Genomic DNA, 11,213 nt, shown 5'->3' on the forward strand with positions numbered 1-11,213 from the left:
AAACCTAGTCCTAAACTGAAGAGTGCAAGCTTGACATCTAAAGATAAAGCAAGCCCAACACTGATTCAAACAAGCCCAATCCAATCTGATCCCTCAACTCCATCAAAAACACTGATTGTTTTTTATGAGATGGAGTATAATATCGTTGAAGGCATGAAGAAGACTAGGGCTAACATTACTTTTCATGAATTGAGCAAATTGAAACATCAACAAAAGATACTTTTGAAAGAGTTACGTGCAATTCTCGTTGCACCTCTTCTTGCCATTGTAATCTCGCAAGCTTCTCATGAGATGGGAAAACCTCCAAATAATATGGCAAATAAAGTTGATCCAAATGATATTGCTTTAATTGGAGGTAGGTCAAAATCCCATACTCCCCCATTCCTTCTTACTTACGAAATTTTCAACAAAAACTTGCATAATTGTTTGGTAGATTCAGGAGCTTCATCTAATATCTTACCTAAAACAATATGTGCAAAGTTAAATGTACAACCTCAAAAATCTGCAGTACGCATAGCTCAGCTCGACCAATCGCAGGTTGAAGTAATCGGTGAACTGAATCAAGCTACAATAAGGCTATCTTCTAATCCAATGGTATGTCAAGTTATTGATATTCTAGTTGCAAGCATTCCTAAATTTTATGTCTTAATTCTTAGTAGGGATTGGTCTGAAAAGCTTCATGGATACTTTGCGACCGACTAGTCACATATGTGGCTCCCTTACAATGGTAAACCGAATCAGATAAAGGTTGAGCGAGAAAGACACCAAAAATACATAGTGATGGAATTGGAAGGAGAAAATGAACCTGTAGCATACAACAACAATATAATTGGCAACTATTCTGTTGACTCTTTCTTGGGAAATTTTAATGATCATACTTCGCCTTACCTAGAACATTATGTTCTGTCTCAAGTGGAAAATTTTTCTCAAACAGATAGTTCTAAATGTGTTAATTTTATAGATAGTCCTGTAAATAAATCTTTATTTTGGAAATTATTTTTTGATGGTTCTAAGTCTAATGATGGAGCAAGAGCAGGATGTGTATTAGTTAGTCCAGAGGGAAACAAAACTATGCTAACATGTAGACTCGAGTTTGATTGCACAAACAATACTACAGAATACGAAGCTCTAGTCCAAGGACTATACAAGGCAATCGGATTAGATATCAAGTATCTACAAGTATTCGGAGACTCTGAGATTGTTATTAAACAGGTACAAAATACTATACATTGTGTATCAAGTCATTTAAAACATTATCAATCTTTAGTGCAAGATCTAACTGAACATTTTATAGCATTTAATATTTCACCTATTCCCAGATTCAAAAATGCTAGTGCTGACCTCCTGGCTAATGTATCTTCCAAGCTCATTCCATTAGAAGACTATAGCCCAGACATATTCTCAATCTAATTGATCTTTAGGCCCTCTATCCCTGATAATGTTACAAACTGGAGAATTTTCAATGATGATCCTGATATTGTAAGTTTCCTAACATTGGAAGGATCTTACACTAATCAGATAATTGATTAGGACCAACACGACCAACCGTTACAATAAGAAGGCACTAATAATGTTATACCAAAATTTGTAATCAAGTTGGAAGACCTATATGATTTGAAAGACCGTTTTAAAAGATCTACCAATTCAAAACTTCAGAGTTCAACCCTAAACTATGAATCACTAAATCTAGGAACAGATACCAAGCCACAAAATATCAACCTAAGTCTTGGCCTAGCCCCAGAAGAAAAATTAGCCTATGTTTGTCTACTGAAACAATAAAAAATTGTCTTTTCTTGGAACTATGATGACCTTAAGGCTTATGACACTTCAATTATTCAACATACTATCCCAATGATAGCTGATGAAAAACCTGTCCAACAAAAGTTGAAGAAGATCCATCCTAATCCGGAAAGTTAGATTAAGTCTAAGCTTAATAAATTATTTAAAGCCAAAATTATTTTTCCCGTTTGACATTCTAGATGGATTTCCAACATGGTTCCTATCAGAAAGAAAAATGGAGATATTAGAATTTATATTGACTTTCGAAATCTTAACAAAGCCTGCCAAAAGGATAATTTTCCCCTGTCTCCTATGGAACAAATATTTAAGGGGTTGCAAGATCAGAATTAATGTCCTTTTTAGATGCTTTCTCCAGCTACAACCAGGTTTTGGTCCATCCTGATGATTATCTAAAAACAACATTCAGAACCAAATGGGGTACTTACGCATATCAAAAAATGCCATTTGGTTTGATTAACGTTGGTGCCACATTTCAAAGGGCCATGGATATCGCATTTAAGGGATTAATAAACAAATCAGTATTAGATGACATAACAACATATTCTAAAAAATGCAGTAATCACCTCAAATACTTAAAGCAGATCTTCCAATGTTGCCAAAGGTAAGGGATCTCACTTAATCCAAAAAAGTCCTTTTTTGCATTAAGTGAAGGAAAAATTCTTGGATTTATAGTGTCAAAATCTGGAATCCATATTGAACCCGATAGAATTAAGGAGATTTCCAAAATATCCTTACCGCATAATAAGAAAGACATGCAATCCTTCCCTGGCCAGATTATTTTTGTCAAAATATTTGTTCTAGACTTCTCAAGGATTGTGTCACCATTACAAGCAATGATATAGAAGAATTCACTCTTCAAATGGGGCCAAGAGGAATATGAAGTATTCAATCTAATCAAGCAAGTGATTATTAATGCCCCATCCTTAGCGACTCCAAATTTTTCCTATCCCTTTATTTTGTATACATTTTCCTCTGATAAATCATATGCTACAATACTAACTCAAGCCAATCAAGACAAGGCAGAAGCTCAAATTGCTTTTTTTAGTTCAAGTCTGCAAGGGCCTGAATTAAATTATTCTGATGTTGAGAAACAAGCTTATGCTATTTTCTTGTTATTTATCTTGATGATCTTATAGCCTTTTCTAATTCTGATAAAAAAACATTTAAAGCACTTGATGAAGGTTTTTGAAATATGTAGGAAATTCAGAATATTGTTGAATCCAAAGAAGTCTTTATTTGCTATCACAGAAGGGAAATTGCCTGGCCATATATTTTCTAAAAATGGAGTAGTCATTGATCCAAACAGAGTATTAGCCATTCAAATATTATCATTGCCAAGAAATAAAAACGAAGTTCAAGATTTTCTTGGTAAAATGAACTTTTTAACAAGATTCATACCCAATTACGCTGAAATTGTCAAGAACATAACTGATATGCTTAAGAAGTGTCACGAAGTTAAATGGAATGTCTCTTCCATACATGCATTTGATCAAATCAAGTAAGCTATTTCTGAAGCCCCAACCTTGGACAATCCTAATTATACCAAACCATTTAGTATCTTTTCCTTTGCCTTTGAATCAACCCTTGCTACTATCTTATTACAAAAGAATGAAGATTCCCATGACCAACCTATAGCCCTTTTCAGCAAAGTCATGAGAGATGTTGAGCTCAAATATGACATAATTGAGAAGCAGGCTTATGCCCTAGTCCAGTCTTTGAAATATTTCAGGATGTATGTTTTACATTCAACCATCATAGCCTATGTCCCCAACAATGTTGTTAAAACTATTCTCACTCAACCAAATACTGATGGGAGAAGAGGTAGATGGATCACCCAAATTTTGGAATATGATCTAACTATCAAAACTACAAAGCTAGTAAAGGGTCAAGGATTGGCTAAGCTTTTAGCTGAGTCCAACTGTAATGTGCTAGGCATCAACTCTGTTTTGGAAATACCAGGGGAGAATCCACATGAACCTTCCCAAAATTCAAATGAGAAGAATCCATAAGAACCTTATGTCTATGTAGAAGGGGAGAATCCACAAGAACCTTCCCAAAATTTGAACGAGGAGAATCCACAAGAACCTTCCCAGCACCCTGAAGAAAAGAATCCATAAGAACCTTTACCTTCAGATTAGACCATTTCTGTACATATTGACAAGAAATTTCTTTTGCTAAATTGGTATCAAGATATTGTAAATTTCTTGATTCATTTTCAATGTCCTGCATCATTTTCCAAAAGTCAATGTAAAACTCTCAAATTGAAAGCAGTCAAATACTATATCATAAATGCAAATCTGTACTAGAAAGAGCCACACAACATCTTGTTATTACGTTTAAAATAATGAGAGACCAAAGGAACCATTGATCAGTTTCATGCAGGATTTTGTGGAGGACATTATGCTTGGAAAGAAACATAATATAAAATATTAAGGGCGGGATTTTACTAGCCAACATTTTTCTTACAAGTAGTAGCAAAGGTCAAAAGTTGTGTCCTTTGTCATATGTTTGCTAGTAAGAAAAAATAGCAGCTCTTCCACTAATCCCAACATTGGTCTCAACACCTTTTCTCCAATGGGGATTAGATTTTATTGGAGAGATTCACCCTACCTCAAGAAATCAACATAGATGGATCCTCACTGCAATAGACTACTTTACTGAATGGGTGGAAGCAATTCTAGTAAGAAATGATACTGATGCAATAGTGATCAAATTCATTGAAGAAATTTTTTTATCCAGGTTTGGTTTCCCAAGCCAGATTGTTATTGACAATGCCACAAAATTTTCCAGTGTTAAAATGATTGAATTTTGCCATAAATATTAGATTTTGTTACACCATTCAACTCCATATTATCCTCAAGGTAATGATCTTGCCTAATCATCTAATAAAAGTTCGGTAAAGGTTATCAAAAAAACCTTAGCAAATCATAAAAAGAGTTAGGACACTCATCTAATTTATGTAGTCTGGGCAAATAGGATTGCCCCAAAGAGATCTACAGGAAAATCTCCTTTTCAGTTAGTTTGTGGGAAAGATGAAATTTTCCCGACTAACTTCGCTTTCCTTGTTTTAAAGTTTCTGTAGGAATCAATTGATGAACCTAATGATTTTTCAAGGATGATAAATGAAATCATTGAACTGAATGAGAACAGAGATGAATTCCAATACAAATTGAAAAAATATCAAAATAAAATGAAGAGCCTGTTTGATAGAAGAGCCAGGGAAAGGGACTTCAAGGAGGGAGATTTAGTTCTAAGATCGGATACCAAGAGAGAAGGAAAAGGAAAACATGGAAAGTTTGACAACCTATGGTTCGAGCCTCCAACTATTGCTGAAGTAAACGAAACAACACTTTTGTGCTAAAAAATCTAGAGGGACAATATTCCACATTTCCTGTTAATGGAAGATTTCTAAAGCATTATATTCAGTATTGAGAAATTGAAGTAGATTTTACTAGTCATCATTGTAATATGTTTGGTTTTTATCTTCCTTTCCAATTGTCAGTATGATTTGTTTTTATAGCAAAGTGTCCAGAGCCCGAGGAGAAGGCACATGGATTTGCAAGTTCTCTACATTCTACAGGAGAAAGCAGTCCCCAGTTGGAGCTAATGGTGTAACTCTTTTAATTTTGATAAGTTATATATTAGTTGAAAAAATAAAAATTCCATTGAAAATGATAAGTTAGGCTATGGACAAAAAACAAAATTGAAAAAAAAATAAAAAAATTGTTAGGATTTATTATCATTTTTGGTCCATATCATTAAAATGATAGGGTAGTTTCTCTAAAAAAGGAAGGTAGATAAAAAAAGTTATAAAATAAATAAAAAGAAGAATATTTTCTTTAGAAAATAAAATTAAGGTTGCTAGCTCAAATGTTCCTTTGAAATTGTTGTCTAGATTAAAATAATGTTTAAATTCCTTAATTGAGGCTTAATTATTGTTTAAACTTGATTGCTTTGCAAAAAGGTAATAACGTATGATGGGCGGAAGCAAAAAATTGTCAAATCAATATCAAATAACCATTCGACACCTTTCAATGGATATCATTCACTCTTCCCGGATCAACGACGGAGGAAGATTTTTGGCCCCCTTTGGTTGTTTCCCATTAATGTTGGGGGGGGGGGGGGTCCAAAAAGTAGTTTTAATGGCTGCCCTCTTTTTCTACATGGCACTCCCACAATGTTTCGGGCCCCCAAAGCACATAAACATAAACTGCCGCACCCCCACTCCCCACCCCCGAAATCCTGCAAGTGGTTTTCCTTCCTTCCAACTGTTGACCTTCTTCTCGCACCGTGTCATAGACCCATTATCCCCTCCTCCAAGAGAAATACACCTAATTCATGTTCTATGTTTCCTGAAGCCAGCAGACATATCATCTCCCTGCTATCATACCTCCTAGCTTATGAAAATGATCAACTTGTTGATGAATCCATCATTGGATTCTTTTCCATTTTCAACAAAGAATATCAACCAGCTTGCATGTATAATTATAGCTAGTTCTTGGCTGATAATATACATGAATAGTTTATGAATTTTACCACACAAGGAGTTTTCAGATATATCTCAATCATAATCCATTTGATTTTTTTTTCAGTAGGGAGATTCATTGCACATTCAACTTAGCAGGCAAGATGAGCAAGGAGTGAATCAATTAGTGATTCACTCGACAAAGTTAGTGAAAGCAGCATCAAAAAAGTTTACATTCTCTCAGTTCATAGATTCTTTTGTACATCTAGTTCTTCAATTACTCAATAGCCAGGCAGAGCCCAGACTTATGGAAGAGATTAGGAAGATATTGCACTTATCAGAAGAAACCAAGACTAGTGACTGGTATTTGTACCAGAACTACAATGAAATTAAAATACATGGAAGTGACTTAGCTCCATACAAACTTTCTAAGTATGTGCCAAGGAGGATATTCTCATTGGAATACATCAGGAGATGATAAATATGGATGAAGTCCGTTTTGTCTCAAGTAAGAAAAAGTCACAATTCAAACTCAAGGCTAAAGTAGAAACATTTATATGTAATAATAGGTCTGTAGGTACAGAGGCAGATGAATTATTAAAAAGCATGAATCTCCAGCCAAGCTTCACCTAGTCCTATGATCCTTTTGGGATCATTTCAGCCCTTAAAGTTCAGTTGAAGGGAACACCTTACAACCATACTCCCAGGCCAGAATTGGAGAAGCTTATGAACCAAGATAAGTCGTCTGAAGGGACTCTTTTAGAAGAAGATGAACAGGTTATAACCACTCCACAGGTAAATACTCCAGTTACTCAAAGTACTCAACACAAAAGAGGCGGAGAGGAAACTCAACCAACTACAGAATCAATTAAAGATTACTATATACTACAAAAGAAATTGAACACTGGATTGTCACTGTCATCAGGGAGCAAGCCACCAGAAATCATTGATCTTGGAGATTTAGAAGATGTTTCATCAGCAGGGACCACTAATCCCAAACCTCCTTCTACTTCTTCAACAATTTCTTCTACTAAACCTATGGAGATTATTCAGTCAACAGAGACCAGCTCAACAGAAGATACTAATATCTTCTCAACATTTTTCGAAATCAAATAGAAAAATGAAAGTCTTAAATCAGAAGTATAGAGTTAGTTTTGGAAGCAGACATCCACTTCTTAGCACAAACTTCTTTCTGCCTTTGACAGTGAAAGAGGAAGGATGCAAATGGAATTTTTGCAAGCTCAAATTCCATTTCCCAAATCTACAAAAGATTACGAGACTATATTTTCATTTGATTTAAATGAAATACATCCTAATGACCAAATGTATTTACATAGGCCATCAGGTGAAACATTATTTTCAACAATGAATACAACTACCATTTCTCTTTCAAATCTCATAACTGCCTTTTCAAATGTGCAGTCACAGCTTAAGACTAAAAATTTGTCATCTTTAGCTAAAGATAACAAATTAAAGTCTTTAGAAGATATTATTATCAAAATTGTATATGATCCCCAAGACTATAAATCTATTGAAGAAAGACTCCAGAAGAAGAATATAGAGATAAAATCTTTGAAGAAACAATTGAAACTGCCTTCAACTAAGGATCCCCAAACCAAAGAGATGGAAGAAAATGAATAGCATAGGGAGGAGATGTTGAAGCTCATTATTGAGCAAAACATACGAATCAAGAAAATGGAAGAGGAAATAGAACAATTTCTTAAGGAAAAAGAGGCATCACAGCTTGTTGTCACCTGAGTGACAACAATTCCCATAGCAAGTACAGAGCCAAGCTCATCTCCTACTAATATTGCTTCATCTTCAGTAACAGTTGAAACAACAAGGATACCATAGGAGTTACAGGCACAAAAACAACAAAATGAAAAGTTACTTCAGAAGTTCCAAGCCCTAGAGTCATAAAAGGTAAAGAATGATACTTTGTATGTAGAAGAAATGAAAAATTCACACAGGTTAGAACAAAGGGTCAAACAATTAGAGAGTAAGACTCTAATGGAAAACACTTTGGCCCAGGCCAAAGAGGACCTCTGGTTAGATATCAGCCAATCCATAACAAAAAGATGGCCATCTATTCAAATTATTTTTGAGCAACAAGAATTGACTACTAGATGCACGACAAAGATAGATAATCACAGGGCAGCATTGGGCACAGAACCCAAAGAAGCAGCAGGGATGATCAAAGTACTAAACTCTACGACAAAGCAACAATTACAAGAGATAAATATTCTAGATAGGACAACTACTATTTTGGAGATTAAGAAATTCCTAATGAAGAAGAATATATTGACTAAACTAAAAGAAAAATGTGAAGCTTTGAACATTGTATTCAAAAGGTTTCATTCTAAATTCAGTATTCTGAAAAAGAAAGGTTTAGCAGAGTTAGTGACATCAGATGGTCAGATAGTAAAATTGGATGATTACTCTGAAAGATTATATACTATTGCAGTAGACAATAGTCAATTTGAAGGGATAAAAAGACAGATTACTGGCAAATATTTTTTGGAAGCTTTTAGCCCTGACCTTACAATCAAATATGAAGTTGGACATCTTTTTCTCACCAAACCCAATTTTGAAATATTTACTGAAGTTCATGAGATACTTAGAAGAATGGTAAATCTGGAGATACCAACTGAGTAGAGGTGGGATCAATTGTGTGAAACAATTGATTAACTTTCCATTCCAAGAAGAAGACAACACAACAGTTTTGAAGGAACAAACATCAACAACTTCCTACCTAATAAGGACACATCATTCAGCAGTTTTATTTTCCTATTTTATTTCAAGATATTTTTGTAATCAATTTTGTAGGTTTTAACCTCATATAGAAATTACCTACATACGAATTCTAAAACACATACAATAAACAATGTGAGAGCATAACACATAAAACACATATACACAGAGATTTTCCCCTGGATCCCAAAACCAAGACTACGAACTTGATTTTTCATTATCTTCCATTCAATGTTACAATACATATTTATACATGCTGAAGCATCCAATACCATGGACCGAAAACTATCGCGTTCAAAACCATGGACCGAAAACCATCGCATCCAAAACCATGTGCAAAAAACATGCACAAAATCATAGGTAGGTCTGCCCAACCTAATATATGGTCCAAACTAAGATTTTCCGAGGCGTTGCCCTAGACCCCATAGGTTGGGGTTACCTGCAACCCTCAAACCCCCTGTGACTCCCCCTGCTACGCAATCGGTGCAACGAAGGGGGGGCTCCACCCCCCTTCTAACCCCCCAGTTAACTACCTGGTCTAGTCGTAGAAAGAATAGAACACAACCCAACATTCTCCCACTTGTTGTTTTCTTTCCACAGGGGGCCACAAGAGAGCTTAGTCATTTATCCAGCCCTGCAATGCCCATTGTTTCTCTACACCAGGAGAACTTCTCAAAGCTCACAGATTTTGTCAATGCATCTATAGTATTCTTCAATGTGTCCACCTTTACCAGCAACACCTTTTTGTCTTCAATCATATCCCTCACAAAGTGATACTGAACATCAATGTGATTTGTCTTTGAATGATATGTAGGGTTCTTTGCCAAGAAAATTTCACTTTGGCTATCATAGTCTATCCTTATAGTTCCTTCTACTGACCCCATACTTGAACACATTCTCTGCAACCAAACTGCTTCCTTGCTTGCATGAGTGGCTACCATGTATTCTACCTCTGTAGTTGATAGTGCCACTACATATTTTTTCTTACTCATCCAACTGACTGCACCTCCAAATAGGTTAAACACAAACCCACTTGTAGATCTTCTCTGATCTAGATATCTAGCCCAGTCTGCATTAACAAAGCCATGAATATCCAACACTCTGTCCAATCCTGCTCTTCCTTGGTAGCACAAACCATAATCACTAGTGCCACACAAATAACTGAAAACCTGCTTCACTATTGTCCAATGCTCCTTTCCTCGTTTTGACATAAACCTGCTCAATACGCCCACTACATGTGCAATGTCTGGTCTAGTACAAACCATTGCATACATCAGGCTACCAACTGCACTTGCATATGGAACATGGGACATGTCCTCTTCCTCTTCTTGTGTCTTGGTACACTGTTCGATAGATAACTTTACACCTACAGGAATAGGAACCTTCACCGGTTTACTATCCTGCATATCAAATCTCTGCAATATTGTCTCAACATACTTCCTCTGGTTTAACCAGAGCTTCTTGTTTTCCCGATCTCTTTTAATTTCCATGCCCAAAATATAATTTGTAGCACCAATATCTTTCATGTCGAATTTGGAGGACAATTGTGTCTTCAAATCTTGGATAATTTCTTTGACATTTCCAACTAGCAACATATCATCCACATACAAGATGAAATAAATAACATGGTCACCAAATAATTTAAAATACACAAAGTGATTTGTTTTGCTTCTGGTGAAGCCAAGTCCCCATATAAATGTATCAAATTTCTGATACCACATCCTTGGTGACTATTTTAACCCATACAAAGACTTCTTTAACTTGCATACTAGTTCTTTCTTACCCTTCACCGCAAAGCCTTCAGGTTGCTTCATGTAGATTTCCTCTTCCAGATCCCCATGAAGAAATGATGTATTCACATCCATCTGTTCTACCTAAAAATCAAAAGCAGCAGCAACAGATAAAAGTAATCTAATAGAAGTTACCTTGGCAATAGGAGAAAAAATATCACCAAAATCAATTCCCGACACCTAGGAATAACCTTTGCTACCAACCAAGCTTTGTATTTCTCCACCTTTCCTTCTGCATTTGTCTTCTTCTTGAAAACCCATTTTTTGCCAATGGGTTTCCTTCCAGTCAACAACTCCACCAGATCCCAAGCCTCAATTTTGTGCAAAGATGCCATTTCTTCAACCATGGCCTCTTTCCAGAGTTTTCCATCCTCTAAATATACTACTTCCTTCATACTTCTGGGATC

The sequence above is a fragment of the Pinus tabuliformis genome, chromosome J, assembly GCF_031772625.1.
Source record: "Pinus tabuliformis cultivar Carrire ecotype Pingquan chromosome J, CPIR1, whole genome shotgun sequence".
Lineage (NCBI taxonomy): Eukaryota > Viridiplantae > Streptophyta > Pinopsida > Pinales > Pinaceae > Pinus > Pinus tabuliformis.